Genomic DNA, 21,328 nt, shown 5'->3' with positions numbered 1-21,328 from the left:
CTTATTAGGCTTGTTACATATAATATTTTGCAATTTATACTTACTTACTACTTATTGTATACATTTAAATACACTTTAAAAAAAACAGGAAATGCTAATTTCGTTTCTGCATTCAAATATGTATTTTTATTTGTACAATAATAATACAATTGATACAGGACTGTTTATTTTAAACACATATTTCATTGTATTTATTAGAAACATTAAGAACACGTTACTTTTGATGATAATATATGAAGATTATGAAGCCACTCTTGTACTTGGTTTCAAGTTAAATGATGAATTTCTTGAATTATAACAGTTAAATATTTGACGGTTTGGTAACTTTAAAAACAAACTTTAATTAAATAACTTTAATACAAATAAAGCGGAAAAACGGAACCAAAATATTGCAGCTGTTGGGTGAAAATGATTAAAAAACCAACGAGACGATGCATTACTCGGATCATTTTTCCCCCCTATTTGTATTAAACAAAAATGTGTCTATAAAAGGACACAAATAATTAAGACCTATTTATGCCCCCCTATGTCTCTCGATATATTATTTTTATAAACTTTAACCTTTAATGCAATACCTGCCTTATCTGTCCACGGTTAAAAAAAAACAACCGTGATAAAGGTGGAGGTGACATGCGCCACATAATAAAACCTTACCCTATCCAAATATTAGTCCACATCCCAGAATTAGCAGGAGAGGAAGTGAACAGTTGACCGCCGACAGAGGAGGTCCTGGGGTGTCCCTTCTCTCCACGGGGATGGAGGAAACACTGCGTGGAATTATCTGCACACCCATGCAGTATGCATTCCACTTGCAAGGCTTTCAGCTTTGCTTTTCTTTGACTTCATTAAATGCACATGCGCAAAAAGTACAGTCTTGAGAAATAATATCATGGTTTAATAGATTTTTTAATATGACGTTTATATATTATTTTTTAGTTAAATGCATTTTTTCGTACATTTTTATTACAATATTAGTATGAATTGTTAATAAATTAAATTATTAATACTGATATTAAAAGTGATGTAATATTTCTTTGACTTCATTAAATGCACATGCGCATTAAGTACAGTCTTGAGAAATAATATCATGGTTTAATAGATTTTTTTAAAATATTTTTTTAATATGACGTTTATATATTATTTGTTAGTTAAATGCATTTTTTCGTACATTTTTACTACAATATTAGTATGAATTGTTAATAAATTAATTAAACCGTAATTTATTAATAATGATATTAAAAGTGGTGTAAAATTAATGTACTTTTCAAGCTTTAAAACCTTAATTAAAATGATTTTTTTGTCATATACTATGTTGGAAATCTCATTTACTTTTTAAGTGTAATTAATTCTCACACAAATAAACCAGACTATTATAATTATATTTGTAAATATTTATTTTTAGAAATATATTTATAAACAAATTATAATTATAGACTGTAGACCAGGCTAAGAATTGGTTCTCATGAGCACTGTGGAAAAAAAAATGGGCTGAAAAATACACATTTCCTTGTTGGCATATAAAAGTGGATTTCCTGTTCAGTTCGATTCTCTTTGTATTTTTTAAGGGGGTCATCATAAAAGGACATAAAAACACAATGGAAATGAACACAATGGGTGAGCAAAGGTGAAAATCATTATTCCCAGGTGCCTGTTCCGGGTAAATTCCATCATGTATTCCCACACATAGACACAAACTCTACTTGTTGAGAATAGCATCCCACTCAATTGAATTCCACATCATCTTTTCTGTGCATATTTCAGTAATCAAATGCTTTTAGTAGAAAAAGTTGAAAATATTTACACTCCCTATTGCAGATACCTTGGATTGTATGTTTGTTTATTTAAGGGGGGGTGGGGCGGACCCACTCTCCACATGTCTGTTTGCATGACAGCTGCCAACTGTGCCCTTCAAGAGACGACAAGCTGGGCCCCGGTATGCTGCCTCACCCCATACCTCACCGTGTATACACTAAATCCCGACACATTTTACTTTTATTTAGTTCTCCACAAAAACACATTCACATTCAATTGAGAACCATTTATAAGTACGTAGTACTTGTTAAAAGTACATCTTCATGTCTTTATGCTTCACTGATAATGTTTTTTCATGAAGTGTTGAGATTTCGTACTTTGCTTGGTGGTCCTTGAACACACCATGATTTTTTTGCCTACAGAAACATTAACTCCGATAGTCAATCCATCCTCAAATCATTCATTAGTGGTGAGTACTTATACATTTGATACTGTAATTGTGTTTAATAAATGAGTCATATTAACCTGGACAGTATTATGAGTGAGTTATGGTAATTGAAGCAGGAAGGAGAAGTTTCTGGAGCTAAATCTAATTATTAGCCATTTATAAGTACATAGTACTTGTTAAAAGTACATCTTCATGTTTTTATGCTTTACTGATAATTTTTTTTCATCAAGTGTTGAAATTTCGCACTTTGTTTGATGGTCCTTGAACACACCACGTTTTTTTTGCCTACAGAAAGAGTAAAAATATTTGTAGGTCTTTGTTCAGGATGTGTGTGTGTTGGAGGAGAGATACAGTCAGACCCTTTTAATGTTTTTTCATCAAGTGTTGAAATTTTGCACTTTGTTTGATGGTCCTTGAACACACCATGGTTTTTTTTTGCCTAAAGAAACATTAAGTCCGACAGTCAATTCAGCCTCAAATCATGTTTGTGTTGTTTATGTTAGCCATTTATAAGTACGTAGTACTTGTTAAAAGTACATCTTCATGTCTTCATGCTTCACTAATAATGTTTTTTCATGAAGTGTTGAAATTTCACACTTTGTTTGATGGTCCTTGAACACACCATGTTTTTTTTTGCCTACAGAAAGAGTAAAAATATTTGTAGGTCTTTGTTCAGGATGTATGTGTGTTGGAGGAGGGATACAGTCAGACCCTTTTAATGTTTTTTCATCAAGCGTTGAAATTTCGCACTTTGTTTGATGGTCCTTGAACACACCATGTTTTTTTTGCCTACAGAAAGAGTAAAAATATTTGTAGGTCTTTGTTCAGGATTTGTGTGTGTTGGAGGGGGGGATACAGTCCGACCCTTTCAATCTTTTTTCATCAAGTGTTGCGATTTTGCACTTTGTTTGATGGTCCTTGAACGCACCATGTTTTTTGCCTAAAGAAACATTAACTCCGACAGTCAATTCAGCCTCAAATCATGTTTGTGTTGTTTGTGTTAGCCATTTATAAGTACGTAGTATTTGTTAAAAGTACATCTTCATGTCTTCATGCTTCACTAATAATGTTTTTTCATGAAGTGTTGAAATTTCACACTTTGTTTGATGGTCCTTGAACACACCATGGTTTTTTTGCCTACAGAAAGAGTAAAAATATTTGTAGGTCTTTGTTCAGGATGTGTGTGTGTTGGAGGGGGGGGATACAGTCAGACCCTTTTAATGTTTTTTCATCAAGTGTTGAAATTTCACACTTTGTTTGATGGTCCTTGAACACACCATGGTTTTTTTTTTTTTTTTTTGCCTAAAGAAACATCAACTCCGACAGTCAATCCAGCCTCAAATCATTCATTAGTGGTGAGTACTTATACATTTGCTACTGTAATTGTGTTTAATAAATGATGGATATTAACCTGGACCGTATCCAGTCCTCATGCTTCACTGATAATGTTTTTTCATGAAGTGTTGAAATTTCGCACTTTGTTTGATGGTCCTTGAACACACCATGTTTTTTTTGCCTACAGAAAGAGTAAAAATATTTGTAGGTCTTTGTTCAGGATGTGTGTGTGTTGGAGGGGGGATTCAGTCAGACCCTTTTAATGTTTTTTTCATCAAGTGTTGAAATTTCGCACTTTGTTTGATGGTCCTTGAACACACCATGTTTTTTTTTGCCTACAGAAAGAGTAAAAATATTTTTAGGTCTTTGTTCAGGATGTGTGTGTGTTGGAGGGGGGATTCAGTCAGACCCTTTTAATGTTTTTTTCATCAAGTGTTGAAATTTCGCACTTTGTTTGATGGTCCTTGAACACACCATGTTTTTTGCCTACAGAAAGAGTAAAAATATTTGTAGGTCTTTGTTCAGGATGTGTGTGTGTTGGAGTGGGGATACAGTCAGACCCTTTTAATGTTTTTTTCATCAAGTGTTGAAATTTCGCACTTTGTTTGATGGTCCTTGAACACACCATGGTTTTTTTTTGCCTACAAAAAGAGTAAAAATATTTGTAGGTCTTTGTTCAGGATGTGTGTGTGTTGGAGTGGGGATACAGTCAGACCCTTTTAATGTTTTTTTCATCAAGTGTTGAAATTTCGCACTTTGTTTGATGGTCCTTGAACACACCATGGTTTTGTTTTGCCTACAAAAAGAGTAAAAATATGTGTAGGTCTTTGTTCAGGATGTGTGTGTGTTGGAGGGGTGATACAGTCAGACCCTTTTAATGTTTTTTCATCAAGCGTTGAAATTTTGCACTTTGTTTGATGGTCCTTGAACACACCATGTTTTTTGCCTACAGAAAGAGTAAAAATATTTGTAGGTCTTTGTTCAGGATGTGTGTGTGTTGGAGTGGGGATACAGTCAGACCCTTTTAATGTTTTTTTCATCAAGTGTTGAAATTTCGCACTTTGTTTGATGGTCCTTGAACACACCATGTTTTTTGCCTACAGAAAGAGTAAAAATATTTGTAGGTCTTTGTTCAGGATGTGTGTGTGTTGGAGTGGGGATACAGTCAGACCCTTTTAATGTTTTTTTCATCAAGTGTTGAAATTTCGCACTTTGTTTGATGGTCCTTGAACACACCATGTTTTTTGCCTACAGAAAGAGTAAAAATATTTGTAGGTCTTTGTTCAGGATGTGTGTGTGTTGGAGTGGGGATACAGTCAGACCCTTTTAATGTTTTTTTCATCAAGTGTTGAAATTTCGCACTTTGTTTGATGGTCCTTGAACACACCATGTTTTTTGCCTACAGAAAGAGTAAAAATATTTGTCGGTCTTTGTTCAGGATGTGTGTGTGTTGGAGTGGGGATACAGTCAGACCCTTTTAATGTTTTTTTCATCAAGTGTTGAAATTTCGTACTTTGTTTGATGGTCCTTGAACACACCATGTTTTTTTTTTTGCCTAAAGAAACATTAACTCCAACAGTCAATTCAGCCTCAAATCATGTTTGTGTTGTTTGTGTTAGCCATTTATAAGTACGTAGTATTTGTTAAAAGTACATCTTCATGTCTTCATGCTTCACTAATAATGTTTTTTCATCAAGCGTTGAAATTTCGCACTTTGTTTGATGGTCCTTGAACACACCATGTTTTTTTTGCCTACAGAAAGAGTAAAAATATTTGTAGGTCTTTGTTCAGGATGTGTGTGTGTTGGAGTGGGGATACAGTCAGACCCTTTTTTTTTTTTTTTCAAAATCACTCCTCTTTTCCCTGCCGTCTTTGTTTTAAAACGGGGAAGCTTTTAGCTTTTGAAAAGTATCCTTTTCCTATCTGGTGTGCCGCGGCCTCAGTCGTCATCACCTCGCCTCTTTTCCGCAGTCCGATTGAAACGCCGGTAAATAGTTGGCATTCCTGCCACAAAGGGCCGATGATGTGAGCATGGGGGCCTCCGTGATCTCCTCAAATTAATTAGGGCCTTTCTTCTCCCCCGGAGCGGGATCCTGAGGCCTTTGTGTCTCTAATACGTCTTAAGCCTGGTATTAAACGCAAGGGCAGAGTCAAGGCTCATTATAAATCTGTCACTGCCTGCTTTGCTCTTCTTGCTCGTGCCTGTGATCCGAAATAGACTTCAGTGCAAGAAAGAAGCTCAACTCCGTGCTGCCACTCGCCCCTTATGCCTCCTCCTTATCTGCTCCCCACTGGTCTGGTATTTATTTGAATATGAGGAGGTCTGCTTGTTGTTTCTGGCAGAAGGGGGCTTGAGGGTGACCCCCCCTCACACACACACACACACACACACACACCTCCCCCTCACATCTCTCAACTTCCTTCAATTTCTTCCATCCCACCATTCCCGCATCACTTGCTCCATCCACTCTGGCTTGTGCACTCCTCCTCGCCAGCCGTCATGAACTTGAACCACAGATGGACATGATGTTCAAAAATCCTTCATTCATTTAATTCATTCATTTTCTACCGCTTTTTCCTCACGAGGGTTGCGGGGGTGCTGGAGCCTATCCCAGCTGTCTTCGGGCAAGAGGCGGGGTACACCCTGGACTGGTGGCCAGCCAATCACAGGGCACATATAGACAAACAACCATTCACACTCACATTCATACCTATGGACAATTTGGAGTCGCCAATTAACCTAGCATGTTTTTGGAATGTGGGAGGAAACCGGAGTACCCGGAGAAAACCCACACATGCACGGGGAGAACATGCAAACTCCATGGCCGAGGGTGGAATTGAACCCTAGTCTCCTAGCTGTGAGGTCTGTGCGCTAACCACTCGACTGCCGTGCCGCCTCGTTCAAAAATCAAGTACAGTTTTTTGTTTCTGAATCGGGTACTTGTCTCGATTGAATCATTCAATTAATAAGGAAACCTGCAGGTACCATGTTACTCTAAGTCATTGATTCGCAAATAGTGGTGGGCTCCCCTGGGTGGGGCAGGGGAGGGGGGCACGAATAACAAGGAGGACCTGCCAAAATGCTTCAAATTCATTAATTTTCTACTGCTTGTCCTCACGAGGGTCGCGGGGGGTGCTGGAGCCTATCCCAGCTGTCTTCGGGCATGAGGCAGGGTACACCCTGGACTGGTGGCCAGCCAATCACAGGGCACATATAGACAAACAACCATTCACACTCACATTCATACCTATGGACAATTTGGAGTCACCAATTAACCTAGTTTTTGGAATGTGGGAGGAAACCGGAATACCTGGAGAAAACCCACTCGTGCAAACTCAACACAGAGATGCCCAAGTGTGGAATTGAACTCGGGTCTTCTAGCTGTGAGGCTTGCGTGCTAACCACTCCTCCGCCGTGCAGCCAGCTTCAAGTTGAGTCTGATAAATAAATATAATTTTATGAATCAATCAATCAAACTTTATTTGTAGAGCACTTTTCATACATACAATGTAGCACAAAGTGCTATACACATATACACACACACTCGCACATACACATTAGTTTGTTTGCCTGTAGTATTTCAAAATAGTGTAGTATTTGAATAGTAATTGCGTCAGTCAAAGGAATTGAGTTTCCCATACTAAGCACATGTCCGTGTCCTATTATCATCTGCTGAAATTAATAACTATGTTAGATGCATCCAAGCCATTAAATGGCCATTTTTCTTCCAAATACTTTAGCGAGCGGGTGAGTGAATATTTCCTTTAAAAACCACACCGGATTCTAATATTTTGCTGGCTTCCTTCGGCCCGTCGGCAGAAGCTAAGGCTGATGACTCCTCCTCTAGCAAGTTTCCATTTAGAAACATTAAAAGTGAGAATTGACTTTGTTACATTGGGATTCACAGCAGCAGGAAGTGAATAACATGTCCAATACGGAGCCCCCCCTCCCCAATCCCAGACAGTGAAATTAAGGGATCAGTAGCGTGCAGAGATTTGACCTTGAGGAATGCCAGCAACACACCCCCAGCTGGAAACGCATGGCAGTGGAGACAGGAAAACGAGCTATAATGTGGCTTTTTGTTTGGGCGTACAGGAGATTTGAGTTGGGCAGGGGGGGTGAGGGGGGTGAGGGGGGTGAGAGTATCGGGCCTTCCTCGGCTCCTCTGCTTTTTCTTAGATGGAGAAGCAGGAAATCCCAAAGGAGGCAAACAATGTGTAGAATACAGTCGGTACCAAACCTTGGAACTGACATCATCAGGCGTCTTGGTCCTTGATGATAACAGACAAGGACATTGTGCTTCCTTTGGTGGTGGTTTATGCAACAAGGGTACACTTTGCTACATTTGGACTCTTTGTTTGATTGAAGGCAGCAGTATGGAGGTGGGATATCCTGTGGTACCAAATGTAATCATGTAGGCATCATTTTACACAGCCTAATTACATTTAGATTTACATTTTATACCTTGTATAAGTATGACAGGAAACAAAGCAGTTGGGGACTGCTATTTTTATTTTTATTTTTATTTTTATTTTTATTTTTATTTTTATTTTTATTTTTATTTGTATTTTTATTTTTATTTTTATTTTTATTTTTATTTTTATTTTTATTTTTATTTTTATTTTTATTTTTATTTTTAATTTTTTTATTTATAAGCAGCAGAAAATGAATGAATGAATGAATTTCCATCTTAATGAAGCTTAATGACTGCCATTATTATGATTATGATTATGATTATGATGATGATGATTATTATTGTTATTATTATTATTATTATTATTATTATTATTATTATTATTATTATTATTATTATTATGAAGCTGTAGGGTCACTTGACAACTCTTTATTATCACGTGCCTAAAAAAAGATCATTGTATTCGACCTTTTTAATGTTTTCAACTGAAATTAAGCAATTATTGCTAAGATATATTATTAGATGCTATAATATTATCCCAACAGACAATCATAAAAAAGAAATCCATATTAATTTCTGACAGAAAAAAAGTCTTTATGTTTCGTTGATAATATTTTTTTAATCAAACATCAAGATTACACACTTTTTTTCTCGACCCTTGAATGCACCATAGTTGCTGTGCGATGCAAAAGTGAAAATTATATATATATATATATATATATATATATATATATATATATATATATATATATATATATATATATATATATATATATATATATATATATATATATATATATATATATATATATATATATATACGTATGGTCGTATGTAGAATTTTGCAGCTTTATTCCAGTAGGGTTATTAAAAATATATCTACTAATACTAATAGATGAGCACTGTTTTGTGGTTGAGTATGGACTATTATTAGTTATTAGTTAAATAATGCATATTTAAGCAGATTAAATCTTAAAAATACAAATAAACTACAAATAAAAGGCATTCAGAAAACGCATTTAAATACAGGTACATGTTGTTGATATGTAGTATTTTACACTGTCCAGTAGGTGTCAGTAATATTACACTAATGATACAATAGCCACCACAGAAACTGGAAACTGTTATTTCATGGCCAGAGGGCCTAATAATGTTAAAAACAGAATTTAGAAGGTCATAAACAAATACACATGAATATTCCATTTATAAATCTTACTTCGCAAAAATGTACTTATCACAGTCGGGTCTGAGATCAATTAAGGGATATAAATGAGGTATGACTGTATGTAATATATAATGAACAGATAACATGTAAGCGATGATAGATAACATAATGAGATAATATGAGACATTGACATTCAGTTCCAAGTGTGCATTCACAATGAAAATGAGACGTTATGTGCAGGCAGGAGTTTTTGATCTGTGGTATTTAATTACACATTTCCGATGCCAACTACTTGCCCCGCATACGTACTCCAACGTTTCCATTTTAAGTTAGACTGTAGTTATGTCGCCATGTTTATGTAAGGTCACGTGACCTTAGAAAGCATTCCAGTTTTGCTAAAAGATCCGAGTTTGGTTGAGATGGAGTCAGTTTATCAATGTCCTTTTATGCTTTTCGTTTCTTGAGTTTCGCTTGGAATTTTTTAAAAATAGTCTCCACCAATGAGATTGCATTCTGGGCCGTCTGATGCTGATTACCGTGATTCATCATGTTAGTCGCTCCCTGCCACCGCATGTTTGTTTTGATCTCTTCCTGTCCAGCTCAGTGACAGTGAAAGATGAGGGAGCCTGTAGCCAAGCAGTGGAGAGAGACCCACAACCGAAGCCGCATTTTGGAGTCCCAACTTGGAAGTCAGCACAATGGGCCCCGGCCCAGCTCAAAAGCTCCATGTCAGGGCTCAGAAAGAGCGTGCTCAGAAGGGCGTGGGGGGGGGGGGATTGGCCGGCTTAGCTAATTGCCGACCCAAAAGTGTAACTCTAGGTGATGCGAGGATTAAGGCATGTTGACTTGTGTGCACTGGGGGACTCAACTGACACTCAGTTCCCCCAGAGCGGACAGTTCCTGAAAAACTCCCGGAGTTGGCTGGGGGGTCTGGGTCACATTCAGGGGCCCAGACCACATGACCAGCTCCTCTAAAACAAGCACGGCTGTGTCCGTAATGTCAAACACTTCCTCTATCCGCATCCATTACCAGCCTGCTCTTGAGGTGGCAAGGAGCATTTGGGAAACACGAAAGAAAACAAAAGGCTCCAAAGTTATGTGGCTCTTTGCATAATGAAAAGGTTCCCTTGCCCGTTTTACTGAAAAATGTACTTTTAAAGATTCATTCATGTTGATAAAGTAACATTTTAATGCATATTGTACAAAATATTAAGAAATATGTATATATGCATAGTCAGCACTTCTCCTTTGCTGCAATACTCCATCACACAGGTGAGGCGTAATGATAGCATGATTATTGCACAGATGTGCCTGAGGCTGGCCACAATAAAAGGCTATTCCAACACACACACACACGTATAACAGTGGTGCATTCAGGAAAACCACGGTTCGGTTTGATTTTATACATTACTGTCGCAGTTTTACATAATTTTCCAATAAAAGATATAATTTTTAGCTTATATTTTATTGAAATGACCAACATTTGTTTCAAGTCAAAGGCATACTCATCCATTCATTAATTTTCTCCCGCTGCTCGGCAGCCAATCAGAGGGCACATATAGACAAACAACCATTCACACTCACATTCATACCTATGGACAATTTGGAGTTGCCAATTAACCTAGCATGTTTTTGGAATGTGAGAGGAAACCGGAGTACCCGTTTTTTTTTATACCGGTACCCGGTTTTATATATTTTTAAATAGATTTTTACATATATTTTTGATATATATTTTTGATATATATTTTTGATATATATTTTTTACATTTTGTATATATTTTTAAAATATTTTAAAAATATTTTAAAAATATTTTAAAAATATTTTAAAAATATTTTAAAAATATTTTAAAAATATTTTAAAAATATTTTAAAAATATTTTAAAAATATTTTTATCACCCTCGGGCATCTCTGTGTGGAGTTTGCATGTTCTCCCCGTGCATGCGTGGGTTTTCTCCGGGTACTCCGGTTTCCTCCCACATTCCAAAAACATGCTAGGTTAATTGGCGACTCCAAATTGTCCATAGGTATGAATGTGAGTGTGAATGGTTGTTTGTCTATATGTGCCCTGTGATTGGCTGGCGACCAGTCCAGGGTGTACCCCGCCTTACGCCCGAAGACAGCTGGGATAGGCTCCAGCACCCCCCGCGACCCTCGTGAGGAAAAGCGGTAGAAAATGAATGAATGAATGAAATATTTTTAATATAATATATGTATATAAAAAGACTGCAGGTATTGCGCATTCATCGCACATTAAACATAAGGAATACATTTTTAACAATAAAATGAAAAAAACAAGCTTCAGTGAATATAAGCAAAGCACAATCTAGGATTTTTCTGTATTTCTTTCTATGTTATTTTATCTCAGGTTTTTCCATCTCGGCCATCTTTTCAAGAAGGCATTCCGCAGGCCCCTATCTTCCTCTCCAGCGCCATATGGGTGGATTCTCTGGGAAATGAAGCAAGCAATGCAGACAAGCAGAACTCTCGCTCGTAGCAGCCTCCTGTGTGGCTTGCAATGAGAGGAGTGAGATATGAAGGAAACTTGTGGTTGGGTGAGATGTGTTGACTGTCCCACTTGAATTTTGGCAGTGCAATCTTTTTTCGACCGGTGCCAACATTAAGATATTTACTAGAACATGTCCTCACTTGCAACTGAAACATTGTCCTAAATTAGTATAAATAATGATAATTAAAAATCTGCTAATGGGTATAGCACATTCAGAAGTAATGAGCAAACATCTTCAACTTTGGCAAATGTCAGAAAAAACATTGGCCATAAAACCCATAAAAATGATCAAATTAAAATGTCATTATTGAAATAAAACTCAAGTAATAAAAGAGGATGCAAAACATGAATCCTAAAAAAAAATCACATCCCTGTGCTGTGTCTGTAGAAAAATGCATGTTTGTGCTCACTGTGTCTTCTGCAGGCTGTGGAAAAAGCTGTAGCTCCCCTATGTGGTTTGCTAGTGTAAGAGCAACATGGCACACCAAAGGAGTAGGTGGGCATTTGGGGCACTAGAACAGAACCTGTAATGGTCCAACATTATGACAAGAGTAGGGACTGAATTTAACTATATTGTAATAGCGTGGCATATTACTGCATGCATAACCGACTCCTTTCCTAACATATCTTATTCTACAAAATAATCATGACATAATAATGAGATAAAAAAAAAAACAACATTATTTATTAATATATTCTCAATCCCCATGAGAAGTGTGCACGCTCTGTGGTGCAAGCTGATGTTTTGGGTAAGGTGTGATGGCACTTGGCTTCAGAGGCAGCCTTCAAAGTACTTAAAAAAATGAAGTTATGCATACTAAAAGTTCTTAAAAATGTTCTAATAACTTCATTATGTCAAGTTCATTTAACATGTTGTTCCATTTTGAGTACTTTTAACTAAAATGTTTTTAATTAAATTGAACTATGGCTGGGCGGCACGGCGGTCTAGTGGTTAGCGCGCAGACCTCACAGCTAGGAGACCAGGGTTCAATTCCACCCTCGGCCATCTCTGTGTGGAGTTTGCATGTTCTCCCCGTGCATGCGTGGGTTTTCTCCGGGTACTCCGGTTTCCTCCCACATTCCAAAAACATGCTAGGTTAATTAGCGACTCCAAATTGTCCATAGGTATGAATGTGAGTGTGAATGGTTGTTTGTCTATATGTGCCCTGTGATTGGCTGGCCACCAGTCCAGGGTGTACCCCGCCTCACGCCCAAAGACAGCTGGGATAGGCTCCAGCACCCCCGCGACCCTCGTGAGGAAAAGCGGTAGAAAATGAATGAATGAATGAACTATGGCTACATTAAGTAAGATTAATTTAAAAACAGTTTAAAATAGTTTAATCCGAATGCTCAAAATAAGTATAGTGAACTTAAAAATTTCTTAAAAGTTCTACTTATAAATGTTTTTTGCCAGTTGCATTATCTGTCTTTTCAGTTTATTTAACTTGTAATTTTTGATCAATATGAAATTTTTGCAGGCGGCACGGCGGTCGAGTGGTTAGCGCGCAGACCTCACAGCTAGGAGACCAGGGTTCAATTCCATCCTCGGCCATATCTGTGTGTAGTTTGCATGTTCTCCCCGTGCATGTGTGGGTTTCCTCCCATATTCCAAAAACATGCTAGGTTAATTGGCGACTCCAAATTGTCCATAGGTATGAATGTGAGTGTGAATGGTTGTTTGTCTATATGTGCCCTGTGATTGGCTGGCGACCAAAGACAGCTGGGATAGGCTCCAGCACCCCCTGCGACCCTCGTGAGGAAAAAGCGGTAGAAAATGAATGAATGAATTAACTTTTTGCGGGCGGCACGGTCGAGTGGTTAGCGCGCAGACCTCACAGCTAGGAGACCAGGGTTCAATTCCATCCTCAGCCATATCTGTGTGGCGTTTCCATGTTCTCCCCGTGCATGTGTGGGTTTCCTCCCACATTCTAAAAACATGCTAGATTAATTAGCGACTCCAAATTGTCCATAGGTATGAATGTGAGTGTGAATGGTTGTTTGTCTGTATGTGCCCTGTGATTGGCTGGCGACCAAAGACAGCTGGGATAGGCACCAGCACCCCCCCCCCCCCCCCCGCGACCCTCGTGAGGAAAAAGCAGTAGAAAATGAACGAATGAATGAACTTTTTGCGGGCAGCACGGCGGTCGAGTGGTTAGACCTCACAGCTAGAAGACCAGGGTTCAATTCCACCCTCGGCCATATCTGTGTGGAGTTTTCATGTTCTTCCCGTGCATGCGTGGGTTTTTTTCAGGTACTCCAGTTTCCTCCCACATTCCAAAAACATGCTAGGTTAATTGGCGACTCCAAATTGTCCATAGGTATGAATGTGAGTGTGAATGGTTGTTTGTCTATATGTGCCCTGTGATTGGCTGGCGACCAAAGACAGCTGGGATAAGCTCCAACACCTCCCCGCGACCCTTGTGAGGAAAAAGCGGTAGAAAATGAATGAATGAACCTTTTGCAGATTTGTGTAACCTACTAAAAATAATTAACTTGTACTTAATTAAAAAGTAAAAAAGTATCTATTAAACATGAATAAATCAAACCAAGAAAAAATTAAGATAGATTTGTACTGTGTAGGTTACACATGCACATCTTCTTCCTATGGAAAAAGTTGAAATGAGAACCAAAATTAAAGAATGGAGAATACATGGCAAGAGAATGAGAAAAAGAAATTTCTCTTTTCACCCAAAAATTAAAAAAATAATAATATCAACTCCAAATATTTAAGCACTGATATACTCAAATGTTTGAGTTTATGAACTCGAAAAAAAATGTGGCAACTGATTGCCTTACTTTTTTTTTTAGTTCTGCTAACTTATTCGGGTTTACAGTGTGGCTGGAGTGTATATGGGGTGCTTTAAATGGCATGTTCCCCCACTGTGGACACTTCATCGCCTCTCTGTGATATTCATGCATTTGTTGCGTATCATCACAATTAGGGACATTTTCTCTGGAATGACAACCAGTATGAGAGTGGCCTGTTTTGACCGTCACAGGGTTAAAATGCATACCACACACACATTGTTGGCATTTTAAAACTTTCAGCGCTTGTTTACTGATACAAATTAGCGTTAGGCGACCTTCACAGGAGCAGAGAGCGTAGCAGCCTTTGTAGGTGATGGTTCTTCAACTCGTGTCGCTGCCTCCCCGCTTTGATCCACGTAGGAGCAGGGAAGGAATGCTTTCAGGTGATCTCAGCAGGCCGACGTATGTAGACCACCATGAACACACGGACAGGCAAATTGGTGACAACATTACAATAGAACAGTACATGAATCAAAAATATTGCCTTTATTATGATTATTTGAATGGTACAAAGTAAAAACACACATTTCCATCACAGACAGATTCAGGCAATACAAATGAAGTTGACGCTTCATGCTACTTCCTGCAAAAGAACAGAACAAAACAGCTTTTTGTATGACAAAGTTATACAGGAAAGTAATATTTCATTTTTTTTACATCCATCCATCCATTTTCTAAGCTCTTATCCTCAATAGGGTTGCAGGGGTAGGCTGCAGCCTACCCCGCGAGTGGTGGGGTACACCCTGTAACGGTCGCCAGCCAATCACAGGGGACATATGGACAAACAACCATTCACACTCATATTACCAAATATTTCAATTATATATTATTAATTATAATATTTTCTTTCTTTCTAATATCCATTATATTTTGACTTCATTGTAATAATATTCTAATCTTTTTCCGATTTTTTTCCCAATTCTCCAAAAAATACAACTTAATTTTGTTTTATTTGCAACTGATAATCTTATGACATTTTTTTTCTTTAGTCTTTCAACTCTGTGCTACTTAAATTACATTATTTTCCCCTCACAATACTTTTTACTTCCTTGAATATTACTTTTTTTTGCTTAATATTCTAACAGCTTCAAACAGCATATTCTTACAGCTCTTTATTTCAATTTCAGTTTTTAAATTATGCCTTTATACTCATAATATTATGCAACTTATTTTTATTTTCCCGCAACCCAGTTGTCCAAAAAAATACTGCTTTATTTGTTGTTTTATTTGTTTCTCATAATGTATTACAATTTCTTTAATATTTCTATTTAATGCTACTAAAATGATTTTTTTCCCCCTCATAATATTACATTATTATTGCTAAAGTAGGACTTTTTATTTATTTTATATTTAATTGTCGGACACACTTTGCCAACTGGAGAACCAGTTTACAGCTGGAGGACAATATCACAGTTTTCAGTGGGACTTACCACAGTGGGTCTATTTTATACTCAGGTACTCCCGCCAAAAACATGTAATGACCACATTTCCACTACCGATGTCAAGATTGTCTGTACTTTGTAAACACAGACCTCGGTTATCACTCGTTGCGTTCAGGAGTGTCCAGCCAGTATCTCGTCACCAACCAGTAAACCATAACCGCTTTTCAATTAGATCACCAAAGAGATAGTTTATTCATTTATTATTAACTCCTATCCTGACAGAATTTATAAGTGGGGTTCGGCAGTAGTCCAGAAGTCCTCGGGAAAGCATGGGATTTGGAAGAGGAAGAAGGCGGAATGTGGGTGGAATAAATTAAAACAGACTGTTTTGGAAATCCAGGTGCAGATTCTGGAAGATCTGGAAAGCCTGTGTGGGTTATTGTGTGTAGTTGCTCTGTAGGAGTCCACAAGTCAATGCAAAGGGGGCATTATATCTTTACAATGTAATGTTTACATAGCCCATAGCCTTACATTAGTTCAAATATGTATGTCCATAGTAGCAGAGTTTACTTTTAAGCTTTGAAGGCAGCTCATTACTGCATACTATCTGTGATTATTTGTGATACCACAAAGTTACGCATCATCACTGGACCTGCCTTCCCCCATTTTCCTTGTAACAGCCGTGAGTGTCACTCACTTTAGAAGAGTGTGTGTGTGTGTGTGTGTGTGTGAATGTGTGTGTGTGTGCACGTTTGGGACTGTTTGCATTAGGGTAAGTAAACAGGGTTCGGGTTTCCTCTGAAGGCTTATCCATGATATTCATTTCATTTTAAAAGTGGAAAAATGCCATATGGGTGACAGAGTACAAAATACTTGGCAACACCACAATGATCATGTACACCTACAGGGGGGGAAGATCATATTTGTCACATGATCATGACCATGATCCATAGGCATTTAATGTGTGTAGCCCATATTAGACAAGGATGCATATAGCATTTGGTCGCTTAAATAGGCATGTGTGCTTAATAGGGACAGTAAATGATTCTGTATGAGGTTCTATGGACCCTCCAAAGTCAAACACAATCGGTTTTGTGACACTAGTTATATTTGTTGGTCATTTTACGCTTGAAAATACTCAATTTAAGCAAATAATTGTTTTAGATGCATGATATCATGTCCCCTGACCCGCACACTCAGTTTTAATTTCCAATAAAGATTCTCTCTCTCTTGCCTGAATTAGAAAAGCATGGGAACAGGATCTTCCCATAAAATTAGATGATGGAACACTCATCCACGCCCGCAGCCAATTTAAAGTGGTACACTTTACCATGGCCAAATAAGCCAAACCCTTGCAGCACTACCCTGTATGCCACACAATTGCAATTCAGCATTCATGGCCTTGTAAATTTACAGATTTTTGGTCAAATAATTGTAAATAAATGCTGGTAAAATATACAGCAGTAAAAAAGCCTAATAAAAACAAGAAAAAAACAATTTATGTATTCATGTTTCACTATAAAAGCAATCTTCACTCGCTAAATGTACTGCAAAAAAGGTCAGTAAGGATAATTCATAATGCCGCCTTCAGAGAACATACTAACTCCTTATTTCTAAAATGACAAATACTTCAACTTGCTGATATAGTTCATCTTCAAACAGCTAAAATAACACTAAAGGCTAAAAATAACCAATTACCTAAAAATGTCATACATCGGTACGTCGTACGTCGTAAGTCGGTTCGAGGTACATTATTTAAAAAAAAAAACAAAAAAAAAACGTTAAACTGTATTATGGAAAGCAGGAAGTGAACAAATGTAACAGTTACTGATTGTAAAAGTACCAGATGGAGGGGTAGGATTTAATAAGCTTTGCTTCTTCCTACTCCTTTTGGACATGTGGAACTGTGAACTGATTATGGGATGCATTCAATTGTAATCTGATGCATGTTCAAATGAAATAAAACCATTACCATTACCATGTTTCACTGATTTCACTGTTTTCTTTTTTTACAATTTAATTTTGCACTTTGTGCAGCGGTCCTTAAACACATCATACTTGTGTTCTGTGACTCTGATCTAATCTGTTTATTGATTATCTTACATTAAAAGTGTTTAATAAGTATATAAGGCATATGCAGGGCTTAAATCCTGTTTGTGTTGCCAATGCAATGCAGGTTTAAATCACTGTAAGCCAAAACTACAAACATAAACATCACATTTTTGACACTGTCACTCAGAAATGGTCAGAAAATGTTTTTGTAAAAGCAGAATTTTTGATGCAAACTACTGATAATCTCATTAGTTTGGCTCCTCACTCTACTTTTTCTTCTTTTCTCCCCCACTTAGTTGATTTATCCCATGTTCTGTTTTCCCTGGCCCACTGGCCCACTGGCCCGGCAGTTCCCCTAGTTCCAGTCACCCAGAGCTAATATGATTCATATCCAGCTCAACAAGATGCTGTAAATTTACCCCAATAATACGCCTGGATGTGGGAATATGTGCTAAGTCACTGTGGATGGGCACAGGAAGTATCCGGGTCCGGAATGGAAGAACTGCAAGAAGAGTGTGCACGACGGGTTTGTTCCCGGGAGTTGTCATATAAGGGATGCAGAGGAGTGGGATTCCAGGCCGCCGCTGGAACGAGACCTCAGGGACAATTTAAATCAGCCCACCCACAGGCACAGACACCAATCAAGTCTCTGTCAGTGTCTGCTAAATCATGTCAAGTATGTGTGCATGCATGTCTATATCTCTGCTTATGTGTGTATCGACACTTTAGGGAAAGAAGTGATTCTTAATATAAGATAAGACTAGTCAATCTTCTTTATTTTCATGGTATGATGGGATTGCTGCAATATGATGGGATATAATTCCTGGTGTTATACTCCTCAAATCAGTTCTTTTATTGTTATTCCTCATCAAGGCTCTGGCAGGTGCGATCACGTGAACCCTAAAGCAGCCCAGTTTCAGGTACTCCAATTGACACAGGGACCTCGGACTTTCTAGTTTCCTAAAGTAAGTGTTGTTTACAGAATATGAATATTATGGAAGATGATGACATATACAAACAGTGAAGGGGAAATTTAATTTAATTTAATTTAATTTAATTTAATTTAATTTAATTTAATTTAATTTAATTTAATTTAATTTAATTTAATTTAATTTAATTTAATTTAATTTAATTTAATTTTATTTTATTTTATTTTATTTTTACTAATTCTCTGGTAAATTCTGTAGTAGGAATATCCCGATACCACTATTTCATATCTGATACTGCAACATCCGCCATTACCGATACCATTCCCATATGGATACCAACCTTATTTATGCTTTTCTTGGAATATATTTTTATTCGGGCTGTCAAATAATTTAAAATTTCAAGGTTGATCACAGTTTCCAAATGAATCAATCATGTCACATTCTTAAATAGGCCCTTTTTTACTATATTTTATTAAAAGAAAGATAAATGAGAGGGCAGTATTATATATTTTTGTATGTATTAATAGTGCGAAAATTTACCGAGAATTTAAATCAAGTTAAGAAATGGCACACAACTGTTATTATGAGCAATGAGCAGTTTGAGTGAAATTATCTGGGATTTCCGAGCATACCTAAATGCAGCAAATCGTACTTCCACATTAAGAGTTACAAAGTACGCGATTAGAATATCCACTTTTCTCAGGTTTGCACGGCGGTCGAGTGGTTAGTACGCAGACCTCAAACAAACTTTGTCCCGCTGTGCTTCCATGCGTATGTACTGTACTTACATACATACATCTTCGGACGGGTTCCCTTTTTGTAAGCACTTCCTGTCTGCCGTAAGCGCTTGTTATCGGCAGGAGAGGAAAATCACATCAGACAAAAATGATGACCTTATGGAGCATTCCACCGTACGCGTGGAATTTTGACAGGAAGTCAAAGGCATCAATGCCAAGTATCAATGCCACCTTGAACATTGGGAATATCCACGCTTCCTAAAATGACAATTCATTTCAATTCGTCCCAACTGCACTTGAACACACCATAGTGTCCGTGGGTCTTCACCCAGTCCCGTTGGCCCACCTCATTATGCTCTTTGTAATGTGGTCACATGGTAAACAGGAAGTTGAATCAATCAGATCCCCTGCAGCCCATGTGAAGGCCACATTCAAAAAGCGAAAGAAGAAGGAAAAAAGAGAAAAGAGAAAGAAAAAAAAGAGAGAGAGAGAGAAAAAAGAAACATATATGATGTTGGAATTGCACTGCTGTTGGTGCAGACCAAAGACCCTAACTAGGGTGCAGGGTCTTTGGGCCAGAGGCCTGGACTTGAATTGAATTTCTTGACTACAACAATAGGCAAACAAGCTTCTGGAATTGGCACCAGCAACCCAGATTGCCCAGCACTGTAAAACAAACACACCCTCCCCGTGGAACTCCCTGTCATTTCCACAGACATAAGTTCTGAAGCAGTATTATGACTTTTTTAGGCAGGTCTGACTCCCATCCTCTATCCTTATTCCATTACCTTTAGTCTGTCCAGTTTTAAGAACCCAGTCACTACCCCAGTGTGTGATCCTAGTGACCCGAAACCCATTTACTGCCTTAAATCGCTGGCCCTGTCCACCACCCCGTCTCTCCATTCCTCCACCTCGCTCCCTCATCACATCACCAAAAACTCATGTTGGATGACAAATCACCCGCTGTTCCGTGAACGAGGCCCCAGGTTCCCTTGTGGGTCTGGTCCCCTCCCTTTAGCCTGCCTTCTCTGCTTAGAGAAGGGATTCTTCATTTTGGAATGATGCAGTGCAGCCTTCAAAAGTCCTTTACTTTCTTGAACCCTTTCTCTTCCAAGAAGCTATGAGTCTATCAAATATGTCATGGTGAAATATAATAAATAAAAAAATGTCTATTTATCACTAGCTGAGTGGATATTGGTTCTCTGTTTATGTTATGTCACAGTCTTATTGCATGAAATAGTTCCTCCGAACATGTATGTTTGCATATCTAACGTATGTTTGCATACTTATCATGAATTGGTGCATTTGTGTGTGCGTGCCTTCACTACACAACTGCAGAGAAACAGTAAATCTATCATTCATGGTGCGTTTACCGACCACTTCACAGAGCTGTACGTCCAGTGTAAACAACGTTTATCACTGCATGCAAATGAGGCTGAATGCCACACAACCTCCACAAAGAGTCCATTCACTGCCATCGCGGCCTTTAACCAGCACGCTGAATTTGATACCCTAGATTATGTGCTTATTCCCAGGCATTATGTGCTGTTTTACTGTCACTCACACACACATAGCGGTTCATTCACAGCTTCATCCGGCCAGATTTTCTGGAGCCATTAGTGGACTTCTTCCAATAAAACTTTGGACTTTCTACTTCTGTTCCACACAGTCAGGAGATCAGGAAGACCCGGGTTTGATTGTCTGTGTGGATGTTTGCATGTTGGGACAGGCTCCAGCATACCCATGACAATTAGTGAGTATAATAATAATAATAATAATAATAATAATAATAATAATA

This window comes from Doryrhamphus excisus, chromosome 4, assembly GCF_030265055.1.
Source record: "Doryrhamphus excisus isolate RoL2022-K1 chromosome 4, RoL_Dexc_1.0, whole genome shotgun sequence".
Classification (NCBI taxonomy): domain Eukaryota; kingdom Metazoa; phylum Chordata; class Actinopteri; order Syngnathiformes; family Syngnathidae; genus Doryrhamphus; species Doryrhamphus excisus.
This window is presented reverse-complemented; position numbering follows the sequence as displayed.